The following is a 20,493-nucleotide window of genomic DNA, read 5'->3' on the forward strand; positions in this document are numbered from 1 at the left end:
GGGAGCAATCATATGATGTTCCTGCATCATTTCCTCTTTCCAGAAGAAGACCAGGGCATTGGATCATCATCAGCTCTCATTGTAGGAAGATTCTTCCAGTGCCATCAGGAATCTCTATGAATCCATAAGCCTCTGAGGGTAGACCATTTGAAAGAGTTCTCTGTCCCTGTGGCATTCTGGGGCACATATATAGCCTCTAATGGTAGAGCACAAAACAGAGAGTAACAATTAATAGAAGTAACAATTCATTAGTATTCAAGATTAGGGATATGCACAAAATGGATTTTGCATTTTGTTTCAAGCTTGAAATAAAATGCAAAGTGTTCGAAATGTTTCGTTGAAACAGCAGCCAAGTTGGCTATTTCAATGAAACAAACTTCAAACATTTTTAGTATTTTGAGTGTTTTGAGAGCCATCTTGGAGGGCTGTTTTTCCAGGGAGAGCTGGTCTACCAATTGGGGTTGGAAGGTACACCAGACCTCCACTATGGATTTGACACGTTGGCCCACCTTGGAGGACTAGTCTACCCGCCTTGTGAGATGGGTAGATCAGGTCTCTGACCCCTACTTAGCGCAATGGCCCACCTTGGAGGACTGGCCTATCGACCACGTGAGGCAGGTTGACCAGACTTCTGCCCTGGATTTAGCCTGTACCCCAGGCATGTACTGTAGCAGGCTGGTTGAGGTCTGCAGGTAGACCAACTCTCCCTGGAAAAACAGCCCTCCAAATGGCACTCAAAAAGCTCAAAACATTTCAACTTGAAATGGGGTTATTTTGTTTCAAGCTCAAAACAGGCCCTTTATTTTAAGGGTGTTTTGTTTCAAGCTCAGAACACTTGAAACAGCCCATTTTGAGCTCAAAACATTTTGCACATCTCTATTCAAGATTTATGATGAGAATGATAAAATGAGATAAGAATGTAAGATGAGATGTGGGAGCAGTGTTCCCTCTAAGGCGTGTGTGTGTGTGTGCGTGCATGCACTCTCACAAGTTTTTTGATGTCTGCTCAGTAAATTTTAGATCCCACTCAGGTTGAATCAGGAAGGCCCCACTCTGAATGCATGTGTGCACACACTGCCTTGATACTGCTGCTCAGAACAAAACTCATTCCTCACATAGATGGAAAAAATTGGAGAGAACACTGTATGGGAGTTGAGCCAAATATTCTCCAGTGATTTTTTGTGTGTGAGGGGGTTGGGGGTTGGGGAGCTGCTCAAAGCTTCCCAAAGGACCTTCACAACCAGGGCTGTCTCTAGCTTGTGCAGGACCCAGAGCCCTTTGTGGCCCACCCCCACTGATTAAACAACATTGCTCTGGGCATAAAAATAATGTGAGTGTCTTCTAGTCTGCCAGAACTAGAAGGGTGTTTGCTGCAGCACAGGTCTTTTGTAAGCATGGGATCCCAGATGACTATCGCCTGCCCCCTTTTCCATCAGCCCTGTCCACAATCTTGCTTTTCAATGCTATTTCTCTGCTGTTCTGATCTGCTGCAGTTTCAGCATGATTTATGCTTTGGAAAAACCAACCTTTTTCTATTCCAGTAACAGTGATATCATCACATAGCCGATCGGGTTTAACTATGTAATGATATAACTGAAGGTGAAAAAAATGCATTCAGATCATTAATTGGAATAAGCAATATAAATTATAGCTAATTGGGAAGGTTTACATATCTTTTGTTAAACCTAGACAAAACAGTGATTTTTTTTAAAGTCTTAAGGAAAATATCTTGCATGTGCTATATGGGATAAGGAATGAAGACGGCAAAAGACTGAGAATATCTAGTCTGTTAGCCTAAAAACTGAAAGAAAGAATTTCAAAGTATATTTTCAATGGTGTTGCACACCATGTAAACGGAGATGTATGTGAAAATTAGCACAGTATGCAGAAATGGATATGGTCTATATTTATATCTATTTATATTTATACAAAGATGCAGATATGGTCATGTATATTTCTATTATATATTCTGGCTATGTCACTGTACACAAAAGTATGGGAAAGAAAAAAATATCAGTCACATAACCAGATACACAATTCCTTTGGGTGTAAAAGCAGTTTTTTCATGTTATGTGAAAAGAGTGATCGATGACAATGATCTTTAAATAGCAGTAAACTTGTTCACCGCAGCAAAAAAGCATGCTCCTTATTGGAAGGAAACAGATGTCCCAGGGTTAGACTGGTTCAAAAGAATGGCAACAACTGCATTTCAGCTAAACCTACTGGCCAGCATCCTAAGTGTGTGGGCAGCTGCTGAGAAGAAACACCTTCTCAGAGCTAGAAGAGCTCTGAGCTTAGCTCTGCCGCTATCTACTGAGCATGGGATGGGAATTTGCAAAAATCAGCCCCCCTCCATTTGCATGATGGGCACTGTGGAGCTAAGGAAGCTCTAGCAGCAGGGATGCTTCTCCCCACCTCCCCCCCCCAGTCAAGATGTTGGGCATTCCTTTTGAGGTTTCTCTGTGGTGGAATCCAGAAGCGTAGGGAGGCTGGCAGCAGCCCATGTGCGGCCGCTGCCCCCTGGCCCTGCCCTCGCATCTGATGTCAGATGCAGGGGGCTGGCTATTCACGCCCTCATGTCTGATGTCAGATGCGGGGTCATGGTCTCCCTCCCGAACGGGGCTGTGTGGGCCAGAGTATTGCACAGTGCGGGCCAGAGTGACTCTCCCTAGCAGGGAGAGCCATTCTGGCCAGCTGTGCTGCCAACGCAGAGTGGGCTGATCTCCCTCTCAAAAGGGTCACATTTTGGAGGGAGATTGATTGTCCCCACTGTGTTGGCAGCGAGACTGGGAGAGTCACTCCGATTTTGGTTCCAAACAGGGCCCCGCAGCCCCGTTTGTGACCTAAATAATGCCCCCCTTCATCTAACATCAGACATGGGGCGTGTCTGGGGCCACGCTTGCTGCCCCTGATTGGTGGCGGCCCGGGTTCTTTGAACCCATTCGCCCAATGGTGGCTCTGCCCCTGTAGAATCTAAACTCAGAGTCATACCCATTTACTGGGGAATTGATACTTTTTATAACCTACTGCAATGAAAACCTCGAGGATAATGTTTGTTCCTTCTGCATGTTTTTCAATTTTATATTTTTAAAACTTTTTTTAATGCTAAAGAAATACACATCCATAGGGGAAATAATGTGTTACTTTTGTGCAGATCTCCTTCCTCCTTCCCTTGAACCAAGCTTTTAATGAAAAAGGAAGTGGAAGAGGAAATGATGAAAGGGTAATAGAGTATAGGAGATGCTCTATAGGTTGTCTCCTGTATATTGCTCTTTCATAATTTCTTCTTCCACTTCCTTCGTTTTTATTACCAACTTGGCACAAGGGAAGGAGGGAGGAGAGCGCTGGGTCAGGGGGAGGGGGAAGTCACAGAGGGAATGTCTTGGGGGAGCAGTGAAGAACTGCTCTGATGATGGTGGGATGCAGGCAACCGTGAGATACAAGTGAGGTGGTGTGGCGCATCTAGGCACCCCATTGCTGTCCCAAAAATCTGCTGCTTGAGGTGACTGCCTCACCTCATGTTATGAAAAAATGCCTCCTGTTCACCAGGACTTCAGCATGGGCGTAAATAATTAAACCTCCCCTGATGTTCCAACCCTAATAACCTTCCATGTCTGTTCCACCTGAAAAACCTACACTGGGGGTGTCATGGAACCAGAATGGGTGGTTCAGTTCTAATTCAAACCAAATTCAAACTGAACCACCTGGTCCACAAACCAGTTTGTTAAAACCAGTGGGGGTTCACTTCATGCTGTTGAACCAGGTCAAACTGGTTTGACCCGGTTCCACTTGGTTCAAGTGCTTTGCTTGTAAAGGTGAATACGGTAATGATTTCCCTTTACCAGTAAAGGAGGATTCCCTATCAAAAAAAGAGGTTCGGGTGGGTGGGCAAGAGGGCACCTTACTGGCTGGGGGAGTGGTAGCTTTGGTGGTGGCTAACTGACAATGATGCAGGTGGCTCCATGGTGGCAGCAGCCCCACTCAGCCCCTCTCATTCTTCTCCCCACACCATGAGCTGGAATCGGACCACCCACCAGTCCATGCTGTGGGCTGGGGAATGCCAGTGGGCCAAGATGGGCTGCCTCCACCACGGAGATGCCCTCGCTGCCACCGGGGAGCCACTACCACAGCCACTGCCACAGCTGGTGAGGCATCCTCTCACCTGCCCCCACCCCCTTTTTGATAGGGAATCTCCCTTTGCTTTTAAAAGGGAATCCTTACTGGATCCCACTTTACAAGCAAGGCAATCGAACCGGTAGAAATGGGTCAAACCAGTTTAATCTGAACCGGGCCTGGTCTGGTTCAAACTCAGACTGGCTGCCTCTTTGAGGGGGCCAATCCAATTCAAGCTTGAACTGGTCAAACTGGCCCAGTTCAAATCAAACCAGGTTTGATTCGAACCAGTTCTGCACACCCCTAACTTACACTCAAGGGCCAATTAATTACATGATTAACACCATGGGCAATTTGGCCCTAAAATGCACATGGACTCCTAGACTTCCTCCAGGTTATGGTTTCCTTCTACTGCATTTCATAGCTGCCTCCTGTACTCCACACACCACACACCCATCTTTTCTCTTATCTCTCCCTCTCCGATCTGTGCACTTACCTTTATGTTAACCCTCTTTTCCTCCCTAGCTGAACACTTCCGAAATAAGTAGCTTAATCAAGACTGCGCCAAAATCATATCAGAAACTCATCCTATTATTATCCGTCTTTGAGGCTGCCCATTATATGTTCTGATGGCCTTGATAACAATGTTCCCGTACTTTGGGTCACCACTATCTTGTCATACTTTTTTCCTCTTTTGTCACGGCTGCCTGTCTGATCTTTCCTGCCCTTCTTGACTAATATTATTTCTTTTTGGCTTCTTTTGCTCTTCTGGAAGGGGCACAAAATAACATTCCTTTTTCTTTACTTAGAGAATCTCATTTCTTGCTTTTATTCTGCCTCACTTTGCTATCTCTTGCTCAGTTCTCAAGATTAATGGTGAAACAGCCAATTAGAACTTAGTAGGCTGGGGAGAATATATATATATATATATATATATATATATATATATATATATATATATATATATATACGCATATGCTTTCTGTATAAGTGAAGGAGACTTAGGGCTGGTTCACATATTCACTTTATGACTGCAACATCACTAGCATGTGTAAATAAATCATAGATGTGACACCACACATAGAACTTCCTTATTGCCTTATGTCACCTCAAAGCAAAGCTTTTCAATGGAGCCACTTCACAGTCAACCGCCAGTCATCTATGAAATCAAATGATTTCTTTTTTGGCAGGGCTCCAGTGTCAGTGTGTCAGCTGATGGATCTGAGAGCCAGGTTCTAGGATGTTCTCTCCTGTGTCACAAGCTGAGGCCCCCACAAGCCTCACGGACTGAATTGTGTTCCTCAAGGGGTTATCTAGGATGCAATACCAGCCCTGCCACCTAATTGTAAACTCAGTCAGTCAACCCCACAGATCGGTCCACTCCCACAAGGTCTTATCAAACCCCAGTTTCGGAGCTCATCCTTAGCAGCTTGTCTTGCTCCATGAGGGCTCTTCTCCCTTCCCCAACACTGCTTCCTCTGGTATTTGGCCTTCTGTTTGCCTTGGAATACACTGAAGCTATTCCCACAATCAGTAGAAAGTGGGCTAAGGGAGCCTAGCCTGCTTTCTACCAATTGTGGGAACCACCGAGCGATCCTGGTGGTTCCTAGGTGGCTAGCACACCTAATCCACCCTCCCCATAAATGAGGCTAATGGAGCAAGCACTCCGTTTACCTCATTTTCTTGCTCGTGTGTCGCCATGGCACGTGGGAACACAAGAGCAGACCCCTGACTGCAAACAGGGCATCCTGGGACTTCCCATCCTGGGACTCATGCAGGGCATCCTGGGACTTCCAGGGCAGCCTCCAATCCCCGCAGCATCCACCAGCTCCATGTCGGAGCCGGTAGTCATGTCGGTAGCCAATCCGGCTGCCCAAGGCTCCAGGCATGCTCGTCTGCGGGGAGAGCGGGCTAAGCCAGTTCTCCCCACAGATTTCATCGAGGCATTTCACAGTGATTGTGTGAAGCACTTCAATGCCTTCTTCTGTTCTTTGGCTGCTGCATTTAGAAATTGTAAGCAAAGGACATGGTCATTCCCCACCCCACATAATGAACCTGAAAAAGGATGTGATGCCATGATGTTGCTTTCTTCCCTGGTGCATAATAGGGCGAGACCAAGGAAGGAAAGCCAACAGTATTAAACACCATCTGGAAGGTATTCCATTTCTTCAGGAAAGTTAATTTTTCAATACAAGTAAGCCCCATCCACTACATCCTGATGCATCGAGTCAATCCTGATTATCCGCTCAGGATAACTGCTAAGTGAGCAGAGAGGCACCTTTTAAAAGTGGTGAATCTCTTTATTTAGCAGGGCAAGAGCAACTTGCCCTATCTATCCACAGCATAACATCCTTCCAGTGGCTGTTGCTGGGGTCTATCATGTTCTTTTTTTTAAGATTGTGAGCCCTTTGGGGACAGGGAGCCATTTATGTATTTATGTATGTATTCATTTATTTATATCTATGTAAACCACCTTGAAAACTTTTGTTGGAAAGCGGTATATAAGTATTTGCCATTGCCAATGCAATCCAAACCACCTTTGCACTGTTAGCAAAATGTGAGAATGATTGGGATCTATGTGATAATAGGGTTTGTGCACAGCCTTACTGCCCAATCCTTCCCTCCCATTGTAGGTTTACTATTGAAAATATGTTATTTGCAGGTCTGAATCTTTTCCTGTTAAGGTAAATTTAACCTTCATTTCATTCCCAAGTTAAAATGACATCCTGAATGTTAAAATAATATTCAGGGCCACCTCTCATCATCTCTTTAACCCCCAAATTCATGGATGTTTGCCCTGAACCTTCTCTTCCACTTCTTTCTGTAAAATCAGTTCTCACCTAGAATTGTCAAGGGAATTGCCACCTTTGGCTGAGGTGATGTTCCTGGAGCATGATATCATTAGACAGCAGGGAGGGGAGTGATGTTTTAATTCCATTACTCAATTACATTAAATTAGGTATGGTCTCTCTGACTCTGTTATATATGTTGGTGAGCCTACCAGCAGAGCAATTCTATTCCTTCATTTCTTGCTAATAAAAAAATTGTGAACGTCTTACACTAAATACTGTGAAAACTGGGACTTTTCTCAGAGCATTATTCCTTCCCTATTAATTGATTGGTAACAGAAATTATACATGAAAATGCCCAGATCTGCCCATAGAAGACTTACATAGACTGTCCATGAGAAGGAGAGGCTAAATAAATAGGGGTGACTGGAATAATTTATTTGGGAAACCAAACAGATAACAAAGAAGAAGCAAGAAGGAGGCTGACCTCCAGACTAACCAGTTGCTTGTTCAGTGATGCTACATGAGAGCTCTGGTGGAGCGATGGTTATTGTCAATCTTCCCTTCCCTCTGAAGTTCACTAGGACTCCCCAAAATATCCCTATAGGATCATGCAGTCCTCAGGGTCATATTTTGGTGGGTCACATTGGTCTTCAGAGGGAGAGGAGATAGACAAATATTGGCCCTCCCCCTGGAGTGTGCACTGTGTGCTGTGCATTAGCTTTGTGAGCACTTCCGTAATCTAGATGTCATCTGGTTTTTGGTTTACTATTCTTCTCCAGACAGCACACTGGGATACAGTGGGAAGAGAAATCTGGCCACAGGCCCACTGAATGCAAAGTTCACCTTCCCACTAATTTTACCGGCACTTTCATGTTGGATTTGAAATAGGAAAGGAGAGAAGCATTTTTTAAAAAAATTAAAACTACCTACAGGCTTAAAAATACTGGCTGACATGGATGCATGGGTGCACCAAGAGATCAGCCTAACAGAACTTCCCAACTGACTGCAGCGGTGCAGCTTGGAAGTGGTTATTTTTAACACCCTCCTCTTTACCAGAAACCCCTCTGTGCCACCTGAAACTTTCTCCCTGAGTGCCATGCAGTGGCGGAGGAAGGCCGGTGGTGGCCTGTGTTCAGCCACCGCCACCACCCCCTTCACCCTGCCCCTGCATCTGAAGTCAGATGCAGGGAGCATTTAGCCACACCCCCACAGCTGATGTCAGATGTGGGGGGCATGAGGGCCGTGAGGTGTGGCCCCTGAGGGGTGGCGGCCCAGGTTCTTTGAACCCTGTCGCCCAATGGTGGCTCCGCCACTGGTGGTACATTTTTAGGTGGCAAAGAGGTCTTCCAGGTGAAGGGGAGGCAGTCAAAATGTGCTGCTTCCCCACTGCACCGGTGCAGTGAGTTGGGAAGCTCTGAGAGGCTGCTTTCTTGCTGCACACCTGCATCCTTGCTCTGTATGTCAGTGTCTAATTTAAAGTCAGATCTACTGCCTTTATTTGCTGTGATTCATGAAGCTAGGCAACTTTTCTATGATTACATGATCACATCATTATTCCATTTTGTGTTTCAGTTTAATCAATGTGCATTTGTGCTAACATGCAGTAATATTCTGTTAAAAAAAAAGCAGACTTAAAACTGCAGTAGTGGACGCAGTCTAAACGAAGACTGGAATTCAAATAGAAGAATGGGGTAATGCTTCAGTCCTGCACCAGAAATGAAATTATGCAATTAAGAATGCCAATATCTGGCAAGAAATGTGTATGGGGAGAGTTTCATAGGCCACATTCACACATAACGCAGAACTGTGGGTCCAATGGAACTGCAGTTCTGCTCTCCACCCCACCCTCTTTCTCCTGTCAGAATTTGGACATAACGGGGAGACTGCAGTTCAGATTGGGCCCGATCCCAGTGGTTCTCACACCCAGCCTAGCCTGGGTTAGTGTGCATGTGAGAATAGCCTCATGAGGCATGCCACAGGTTGTGCTCATGTTGTGCAAGTGCAAATATAGTTGGGCTAGCACAGCACTAGTCTGGAATGCAAGCTCCAGATTTAACACAACTAGCTGGTATGGCAGTCTTGCACTAGTACAGTATCCTTGCACAAGCACAGCATTGCCACAGCTTTTTCTTTGAACAAGTACCACCATTGGCTGAAGCTTACTTCAGACATTATGACCCTGGATAGAAATAACTGGTGGTGCAGCTGGATAATCAAAGTTGATTTCTCTGGCCACCCCCCAGGCCAGAAAGCATTTCGCCTTGGTCTGCAGAGGGCAGCACAGATTGAAGAGAATCCCCAAGAATCCACTGCAAGAATCCCCAAGGTTTGACAGCAGATGGAGGGATCTTTTCTGCAGACACATGCTGAACATGTGGAGGCCTGGGGGCATGGCAAGTGAGTGTATCGGCAGAGGGATGCATTTACTCAGCCCAGGGACATACCAGCTGAAGTGGCTTTATTGAACTGGTGGCATATCATTCTTGAGTACGAACCCGTCATGTTAATTCTTAGGGATCAGTACGACTATAGCTACCACCTGTTTGGCTCTTGTGCTTGAACGCACATTGTACATTCATGGAATACTCTCCCTCCATCCTGCTCCATGCCCTTTGGTCTGAACACATGATCCCAAACTGGATCCAAACCTCTTCTCAGGTTGAAGCAGTGGCCAGGAGAGCTTTTTATCAGCATCAGCTGATATGTTGGCTACATCCATTTCTGGAGGTAAATGACTTTAAAAAGGTGAAGCATATACTGGTAACCCCCAGACTTGACTACCATAATGTGCTCTAATAAGGATTGCCTTTGTATGTAGTCCAGAAACTAAAATTATACAGAATGCAGAAGCCAGACTGGTCCCTGGGACAACCCGAAGGGACCATATAACACCAATTTTAAAACAACTGCACTGGCTGCCAACATGTTTCTGAGTGGAAAACAAAGTGCTAATTATTACCTATAAAACCCTCAACAGCTTGAGCAAGCCCTTAACCTGGGCTCCACAATTGGGTGTTCGTTGGGGTTATGTTCAGCCCCAGGGGACATGGAAATGGATACCTAGAGCACCCATCTCTGGGGGGAAATTCCCAATGCATGTCACACAGTGCATTGTGTGGGATATCTGGAGGTCAGGACACATCGTGGTCTTGTGGTAGCAAGCATGACGTCCCCTTAGCTAAGCTGGGTCTGCCTTGGTTGCATATGAATGGGAAACTAGAAGTGTGAGCACTGTAAGATATTCTTCTCAGGGGATGGAACCACTCTGGGAAGAGCAGAAGACTTCAAGGTCCCTCTCTGGCTTCTTCAAGATAGGGCTGAGAGAGATTCCTGCCTGCAACCTTGGAGAAGCTGCTGCCAGTCTGTGAAGACAATACTGAGCTAGATAGACCAGTGGTCTGACTCAGTATATGGCAGCTTCCTATGTTCCTATGACTAGGTGGATGGGATGGCAGGGGTGCGGGGGGTGGGGGGAGCCTACTTGAACTCATCTTCCCCTCAGCAAAGGCCCAGTCTGTTGCTGGGAGTGAGGACTGCACTCTCAGACAAAATATATGGAGGTGTGAACAACCTCCATATGTTTTACAGGAAACTTTTGTCCAATAGTGGAATCTCGAAAATCCTAATGACTTCATACAGCTATACAATCTTCCTGCAATAGCATGACTTTGTTCATTTGGCAAGTGCAGCATTAGTCAGGATACTAATTGGTGAAATAAGAGCAGGAATCCAGGTAACATCCAAAGTGGCACTTATTCTTTCACACATTCAGGATTGAGCATGCCTCCTGAGGCTCCCCTAGGAATCCTATGTCTCTTCCTTATATATCTGTAATCTTCAATTTACATCAATTTTTCATTTCTTTATAACTTGTGGTGAAGCCTTTCCCTTTGGAATGGGTGATGAGGCTTTGGCCAGAATCTCACAACCTAGATGCTGCTTCCTATAATTTTGTTGTTGTTGATTTTACATATTGTTCTGATATTGTATTGGTCTATACAGCTTGTATATGGAAGTTGCCCTTAATACCTTAGGTGACATGTAGATGACAAAATAAATTTAAAAAATATGATAAATAGTGCATCAGTATATAATGTCACCAATGCTTTTTAATATCTACATATCTACATGAAACCGCTGGGTGAGGTCATCAGGAGATTTGGTGCTGGGTGTTGTCAGTATGCTGATGACACCCAAATCTACTTCTCCTTTTCATCTTCAGGAAATGGCACTCACTCTTTAAATGCCTGCCTACAGGCAGTAATGGGCTGGATGAGGGAAAACAAATTGAAGCTGAATCCAAGCAAGACGGAGGTGCTCATTGTGGGGGCTCAGAATCTGAGGAGTGAGTTAGAACTCTCTGTGCTGGATGGGGTTACACTCCCCCAGAAGGAGCAGGTGCACAGCTTGGGAGTACTCCTGGACCCAGGCCTCACCCTGGTATCTCAGGTGGAGGCCATGGCCAGGAGTGCTTTCTATCAGCTTCGGCTGATTCGACAGCTGCGTCCATTCCTTGAGGAGGATGACCTCAAAAGAGTGGTGCACCAGCTGGTAACCCCACGGCTTGACTATTGCAATGCGCTCTACATGAGGCTGCCTTTGTACATAGTTCGGAAACTTCAATTAGTTCAGAATGCGGCAGCCTTCTGAAGTCCATTCCTTGAGGAGGATGACCTCAAAAGAGTGGTGCACCAGCTGGTAACCTCACGGCTTGACTATTGCAATGCGCTCTACGTGGGGCTGCCTTTGTACATAGTTCGGAAACTTCAATTAGTTCAGAATGCGGCAGCCAGATTGGTCTCTGGGGTAACCCGGAGAGACCATATTACACCTATTTTGAAACAATTTCACTGGCTGCCGATATGTTTCCGGGCAAAATACAAAGTGCTGGTGATTACCTTTAAAGCCCTGAACGGCTTAGGCCCGAGTTACCTTAGAGAGCGCCTTCTTCTGCGTGATCCCCACCGCACATTAAGGTCATCTGAGGAGGTTCGTCTCCAGTTACCACCAGCTTGTCTGGTGGCGACTCAGAGTCAGGCCTTCTCTATAGCTGCTCCAGGGCTGTGGAATGCGCTCCCTGCAGAAATCCGTAATTTGAATTCTCTATTAGCTTTCAGGAGAGCCCTTAAAACGTATTTCTTTGGCCTGGCTTTCCAGGGTTTTTAAATTTTAACCCAATTTTGGGGCTTTTAATTACTGTAAACTGTTTAATTGCTGTTTTAAAATGTTTTTAAATTGTTAATTGTTGCTATATTGTTCTTAATTTGTTTTAGCTTTTTATTGTTTTAGAGGCTTGTTTTAATTGTAAACCGCCCTGAGCCATTTCGGAAGGGTGGTATATAAATCAAATAAATAAATAATAAATAATAATAAATAATGTGCATCCAACTGATTTCATTTACAAAACATAATACATGCTGTCCAGTTCTTTTAAAAGGCCATTTTCATTGACACATATTATTAGTTGTATTTACATTGAAGTGAACATGAGGACATAAGATCAGCCCTGCTGGATGAGGCACAAGGCGTATGTAGTCCAGCATCCTGTTTCACACAATGACCCACCAGATGCTTCCAAGAAGCCCACAGGCAAGGGGTTGAGGGCATGACTTCTCCCTTGTTGTCGCTCCTCTGTAACTGGTAGTTAGAGGAAACTTGCCTCTGAGGCCGGAAGTGGCCTATAGTTGCCATTGATAGACCTGTCCTCCATGAATTTATCTAAGCCCCTTTTAAAGCCATAAAAGCTAGTGGCCATATTAATTATGTGCTATATGAAGAAGTACTTCCTTTTGTCGGTCCCAGATTTCCTTTAAACAAGGTCATGGAAAGGATGTTTAGATGCCATGATGTGTCTATAACAGCAAAGATTAGCATCGTTCAGACAATGGTTTTTCCCGTGACACTTCTATGGATGTGAAAGCTGGAATTTAAAGAAAGATAGAAAAAGTATTTGACGCTTCGTAACTTTGGTGCTGGAGAAGACTTTTGAGCATACCATGGACAGCCAGGAAAGCAAACAAATGGATCATAGAACAGATCAATCCAGAATTTTCACTCAAGGTACAAATGATCAGATTCCATACTATCATACTTCGAAAACATTATGCGAAAACCCAGCTCCCTTGAGAAGTCCATAATGCTGAGAAAAGTTGAAGGAAAAAGAAAAATAGGCTGACCAGCAGCAAGGTGGATGTACCTGATTACAACAGCAATGAATGAACCACACTGAGAGACTTTTAAGGTCAAGTTGAAGACAGATCATCCTGGATAGAATCGATGTGGTCGCTAAGAGTCGACACCGACTTGATGGCACTTAATCAATCTATCAAATTTCCTGGCCTTCAGTTTTATGGGATGATCCCAGTTCTAGTGTTGTGTGTGTGAGAGAGAAATTTCTCTCTGTCCACTCTCAACTCCATGCATAATTTTATATACTTCTATCATGTCTCCTCGTAGTCACCTCTTTTCCAAACAAAAAAGCCCTAGATGCTGTAGCCTTGCCTCGTAAGGAAGGTTCTCCAGCCCCCTGATCGTCTTGGTCGCCCCCTAACCCTCTTCTGCACTTTTCCCAGTTCTACAATGTCCTTCTTAAGATACAGTGGCCAGAACTGTACACAGTACTCCAAATGTGGCTGCACCATAAATTTGTAAAAGGGTATTATAATATTAGCATTTTTATTTTCAATCCCCTTCCTAATGATTCCTAGCATAGTCAACACTTCCAATGGGTTGTCTACCATGACCCCAAGATTTCTCTCCTGGTCAAACACTGACAGCCCAAATCCCATCAGTGTATCTGTGAAGTTGGGTCTTTTTGCCCCAATATGCATCACTTTACATGTGCTTACATTGAACTGCATTTGCCATTTGGTTGCCCACTCCCCCATTTTGGAGAAATCCTTTTAGAGCTCCTCACAATCTGTTTTGGATTTCATTACCCTCACTAGTTTAGCATCATCGGCAAATTGGGTCACCTTGCTGCTTACCCCAACTTCTAGATCATTTATGAACAAGTTAAAGTGCACTGATCCCAGTACAGTTTCCAGCCAGAGCCCACTTCTTACTTCCCTCCATTGTGAAAACTGCCCATTTATTCCTACCCTCTGTTTAGAAAGTTCCTTTCCATATCTTATCTAAATGTGCTTATATAACGTGCTCCATCATTTGGAACAAGGAACATAAGCAGAATCTTCACTTGTCCCTATTTTTTGTGGAAACAATCTACTAGCATGGCTGTCTGGTGGGGAGGGGGAGCAAGAGGGGGCAGTTGCCCCCCCCAGATTGAGCCAGTTCCCATTGAATTCAGTGGGTCATACTCTCAGGGAGGGAGGTGTAGGATTGCTGGCTTTGCCCCACCCTGCCCCTGGAAAAAATCCATGCCTATCAGCAGCACCTCATATTATACTGATTCTTTCGCCTTAGGATTTAGAGTCCCTTTAGTATATGTCAATAAAAATACCACCAAAAAAAATATCTGGGTACACATAGCTAGACATGAGTCAATTTTTATTTTTATTTTTGGCATTTTTTAAAAGAATGCCAATAATAGGAGGGTTTTGGGCAATTTCTTTCAGCACTCCTTGTGAAAGTATTCTTTCATCCATTTGTGGTGGCCTCTCCTGCCCTCACTCATCCTCAGGAATTTCACTATGTAGTGAAATTTGCTAGGTACTTAATTTAGTGATGACATCCCATTAATTGAGTGCTCCCTGATAGGGTGAAATTACCATATAACTATCCAGGAAGAAGAAAGATGCTGCCATCATAGAAGGGGGTGGGGAAGTGCCATAGCCAAAGCAGTTAGGAGAAAGCTAAATGGAATGGGAAGAAATGTGAATATTCACAAGTGTTATTTAGGGGAAATTATCTACCCACTGAATTTAATCATTTCTATCCAAAAAACAAAACTGGAAAATAGCTGACTCAGCTTCAATTGCAACTTAATCTGCCCCCAAACCCCAGTAATAGCTTTAATTTCTTTTAACATAGATGTTACCAGTGAACACTGTCACAATTAATAGAAGAGCCGTCTCTCCTTTGGATACTTCAAACAGGTTCAAACTTTCATTTTTATCATGCTTTAGATTCAGAATAACATGCTACCTCTGCTTGACTTTGGATGTCCACCTCATTGTGTGCTGTGAAGTAGAGTTGTGCGACCTGGCTCGGTTCAATCCAGCTCGGCTTGACGGGTTCAGGGTTGAACTGGACTGGCCTTGGCCAGTTTGAATTCAAACCAAGCTGGGCCTGGTTCAAACCAAGCTGACTCAGAACTATACTGGTAAACTAGATGCCCCTTTACCAGTACAAGCAGAGACAGGGGGACTTTCCTAAGTATAGTGGAAGTGGAAGGGGATAAAATATTTACTTACAAATATGAACTGCAGCTTTGGTGGCAGCAGTGGCAGCAGGGAGGGTGGGGGCGGCAGGGATGGCGGTTGGGGTGGCAGTTCCCACCCCCACTGGCCTCCCTCTGAGTAGCCCGGGCTGGCAGTGGCCCAGTTTGGGCCTTCTCTGGCTTGGTTCAAGTCTCTGCGGTTTCAAGCCGAAGCAGCAAATCTGGTTTTGTGCACTCCCCTACTGTGAAGACGGACATCCCCTGTACACCAGTTCTGCTCAATCTATACAAGTCAGATTTCAAGTTTCCTGAGCTGAAGACCTGATGTTTTACTATTCAGGCAGCAACTGCTCCTTTGGTTTCACCCTGAATCAAATTATCTCAACTTTCTTCTTCTTCTTTTCCTTTTCTTAGTTAAGGTGAAGGACAAGGTTAAGAAGATCCAATCAAGGGAAGGGAAGAGGTGTACCAAAACTGCTTTTATTCTTTTCCAGCTTCTAAATTTTGTTAATCAGAATTGATCTGTTTTTAGCAGACATCTCTACTGTATGAATTATCATGTATGTCTCTGGAAAGAATCCTGTACAAATCCTTATCACCTCATTAAGTGAGTCAAAGAAAGTGACAAACATCCGCCGAGGCAGGATAATTAATATCTCTCACTTCAGCAGTGCCCTCAGTCGCACATATTTTTTCTTTTATCCTCACAACTTCAGCCTTTCATTTGAGGGAATGAGATTATCGGCACCTACTCAGGGAAGATAATGAAATTACACATGTTTCTTTTGCTTCAAAATTTAATAAGACACAACATCTGTCTGTCTGGACGAGATGATGCCAAATGACTCAGGAGGTTGGGGTTGACTCTGGGCACTTGCATAGCTTTCTTGAGGCCCAAGATGAAGCCAAGTCTACATGGAATCCTTACTTTAGCAACTTACAATATATTTTTTCTCAGATGTCCATCTTTAAGCCAGCCCTGGAAGGTTGTGGTGTGCTATAATCTCCAGAAGGTATGTGCTGCTTTGGCATATGAAGCCCTAGAGTTCCAGGTAGTACTTATGTCTACATGAGAAGATTACCTTTCTATTACTTGTATATTTGAATGAATAAAACAAACAAACAAACAAACAAATAAATATTGTGTGGGATCCAAGAAATCTCTTGCATTCAAGCAATTGCTCTTGTTCACCAGGACTCTCTGGACCAGCATTCTAACTTCAGCCCTTTGTGGTTTGTTTGTGTGTGGGTGTGAGATTTATTTTTAGCATGTATATACCACTTTTCAGGTGAGCCTTCCAAAGCAGTTTTCTTTAAATCTTTGTAGTGTAGTGGTTAGAGTGTTGGACAAGGACCAGAGAGACCAGAGTCCATGTAACTCATTGGGTGAATCTGGGGCAGTCACTTATCTCTCAACCTACCTACCTCACAGGGTTGTCATGAAGATAAATATAAAAATGTACACCGGGTCTCTGGGCTAATTGGAGTAACAGTGGGATATAAACATAAAAATCAATTAAAATAAACTACATCAAACAAGCTGTTTAAATCTGTACATGCTGAGCTCTTTCTTCTCCCCTCTCCTTAGGTAGATGGTTCTTAGGTAAGCAGTTGGGGAGGGAGGGGCCATCTGATCTGGAACCTGGGACCCAGGTGATGGCAACTTTCCAGACTGCATCATCTCTTCTCTCCTCAGAGCAAGATGGTCCCTGGCAGTTGGGGAAGGAAGGTTCACCAGAATCAGTGGGAGAGGCTATGGAGCCCTGGGAAGAGACAGAAGCTACTTGAAGTGAACTTTCATCTGTGGTTCATTGGATTCTGCCCAGTAACTACTGTACCTGATTTTCTACCTCGTTGTCCAGTAGTGGGATCTGGATGCAATAGATAAGAGGATTAGTTGAAATGATGTTGTGTGGATCCAAAGTAACTATAGATCCAGAGGACTAATAGGCTTCTCAGCTGAAAGGGCCACTCCATTCTCCTCTGTCCTCTGTCCCACCCCATGTGCAAGTAGGAGCTTTCCCTCTTAGGTCCCTGCAATGGTGCAGAGGCCTTCACAGGAGAAAGTCCATTGTAAAATGAGAGGATCAACTGAGTGATCCTCTTGGCCAAGAGAAATGCAGGGTTGTTGCCTCCTTTGTGCCACCCCACCAACTAGGAAACATTACATCCACCCAAATAGGAGGGGGCCAACAGGTGCTAACTGCATACCTGGGGCTGGTCCTTGTACAGGATGCTATTTTTAGTCTGTGGAAGTCGGAAAGCATTTAACATTCAGCCGGGCCACGTATGGCCTGAAGCCCGAGTTCTGCGGGAACTGCCCCCCTACCCTAAGTGGTACCGCAGAGGTAGTTTATATTACATACATCTCCTTTCTAAGAAAAAATAAACTTTCATTAAAAAATGAAGTTTCCAACTCTTACTGATCTGAAGCAGGGCTTGAAAACATGTAGTTAGTTTCCTACAGAGGGAAAAATCTGAGTTTACCAGTGTACATACAAAAGGCAGTTCCAGACAGCATGGCTCCCTGTTTCTTTGTATCATATACCATGTGTTTGTCATAATAACACTTTAGATCAGGGGTTTTTATCTTTGTTTGCACCTATATACTCCACAGATCCTGAAGTATTGCCTAGGAACCCTCATCCCATTTATATAAAATATTTCCATAAGCTCTAGTAAGAAAATAGAGACAAAATATTCAGGATAGTTATTTTCAGTAAATTTATTTTGACTCACCAGGAAGCAAATTAAATCCAGTGCAGCAACACTTTCCCACAAACTACCTGGGTCTTCCCTGTAGATTCCCAGCAGTGGGGAGTGGACTGTGGGTAAACAATCTTAGCTGCAGACCTGAAAAAATGTAATGTGTCAAGTAGAAAAGAAACCAAAGGGAAGTGGACAGGATTTCTGAACATGAATTAGCTTTCTGATCTTAATAGAACAGCATTCTCACAGAATAGAAAAAGAAACTCCAGTGAACATATGGTTTGGTGTTCAGTGAAGCAAATGGTCCACCATTTGCCATTCTCCTGGGTTGTGAGGAGTTTCATTTCTGCGCCTTCTGCTTTAAATCAGTCACTGGAGACATTCTTCTGTGACGCTTTTAATGTGTTATTTGCAGACAAAAATCTCCTGTATTTCGGATGACTTGGACTCCACTATTTTTTGCAGCGTCTATGAAGGAAGTGTCCAGCAATCTGTCTTGCAGTATTAGGTCGAATATGTTTCAATCTGTGACTCCTGAGGATGTGGACAAGTTGCTTGGGGCGGTGTGGCCTACCACAAGTTCTCTGGATCCTTACTAGATTTGGCTGCTTCTATCTAGCAGGGAGATTGTTGGAGATGGCCTAGTCAATATCATAAATGCATTGCTGAGGGAGGGTAGGGTGCCTCCTTAAAGGAGGCAATGGTTAGACTGCTTCTTAAGAAGCCTTCTCTGGACCTCTTAAGCAATGGATAATTATAGGCCAATCTCCAATCTCCCTTGGTTGGGCAAGGTGATTGAGAGGGTGGAGGCCAACCAGCTCCAGGCAGTTTGGGAGGAAACTGATTATCTAGAGCCATTTCAAACTAGCTTTAGAGCTGGCTATGGGGTTGAGACAGCCTTGGTTGGCCTGATGGATGACCTTTACTGGGGAATCAACAAAGGCAGTGTGACTCTGTTCTTTTGGATGTCTCAGCGGCATTCAGTACCATCGACAATGGTATCCTTTTGGATTGTCTGGGGGAGTTGGGGATAGGGGGCACTATTTTGCAGTGGTTCCGCTCCATCTCTCGGGTAGACTCCAGATGGTGGAGCTTGGTGAAAGCTGCTCCGCAAAACAGGAGCTGTTATATGGAGTCCCCCAGGGCTCCATTCTGTCACCAATGCTTTTTAATATCTACATGAAACCGCTGGGTGAGATCATCAGGAGATTTGCTGCTGGGTGTTATCAGTATGCTGATGACACCCAAATCTACTTCTCCTTTTCACCTTCATCATCAGGAAATGGCACTAATTCTCTCAATGCCTGCCTACAGACAGTAATGGGACTGGATGAGAGATAACAAACTGAAACTGAATCTAAGCAGGACAGAGGCACTCATTGTAGGGGCTCAGAATCTGAGGAATGAGTTAGATCTTCCTGTGCTGGATGGGATCACACTGCCTTGGAAGGAACAGGTGTGCAGCTTGGTAGTACTCCTGGACCCAGGCCTCACTCTGGTATCTCAGGTGGAGGCCATGGCCAGGAGTGCTTTCTATCAGCTTTGGCTGATTTGACAGCTGCGCCCATTCCTTGAGGAGGATGACCTCAAAACAGTGGTGCATCAGCTGGTAACCTCCATGCTTGACTACTGCAGTGCACTCTACATGGGGTTGCCTTTGTATGTAGTTCGGAAACTTCAGTTAGTTCAAAATGCAGCAGCCAGATTGGTCTCTGGGGCAACCCAGAGAGATTATATTATGCCTGTTTTGAAACAGTTACCCTGGCTGCTGATACGTTTCCAGGCAAAATACAAAGTGCTGGTTATTACCTTTAAAGCCCTGAACAGCTTAGGTCTGAGTTATCTTAGAGAGCGCCTTCTTCTGCATGATCCCTACCACACGTTAAGGTCATCTGAGAAGGTCCGTCTCCAGGTACCACCAGTTGGTCTGTTGGCGACTCAGAGCAGCCTTCTCTGTAGCTGCTCCTGGTCTGTGGAATGCACTCCCAGAAGAAATCCATAATTTGAATTCATTCTTGGTTTTCAGGAGAGCCCTTAAAACCTTTCTGTTTGGCCTGGCCTTCCAGGGTTTTTAAACTGTTGTAACTGTTCGGACTGGTCCTCCAGGGTTTTTGAACTGCTTTAAATGTTTTAATTTTTAATGGGTTTTATGTTATTTTTATAGTTTTTGTTTTTAACTCTTAATTGGTTTTAATTGGTTTTATTTTAATATAAATCACCCTGAGCTATTTTTGGAAGGGTGATATCTAAATCGAATAAATAAATAAATAAATAAATAAATAAATAAATAAATAAATAAATAAATTGCACTTATTTATTTATTGTTAAATTTTTATACCGCCTTTCATTAAAATAATCTCAAGGAAGTTTACAAAACATTTTAAATAATATAAATTGTGCACAGGAGGCTATGCACAGGAGGCGGAAAGAGAGCAGTGAGCAAACTGGCCAAGGATTTCAGCATATCAGGAAGAAAGTGCATGAGGTCAAATAAAAAATGGTACATTTTCCCCCAGTCATGGACACAAGTGTCTGGCATAA

This window comes from Hemicordylus capensis, chromosome 4, assembly GCF_027244095.1.
Source record: "Hemicordylus capensis ecotype Gifberg chromosome 4, rHemCap1.1.pri, whole genome shotgun sequence".
NCBI lineage: Eukaryota > Metazoa > Chordata > Lepidosauria > Squamata > Cordylidae > Hemicordylus > Hemicordylus capensis.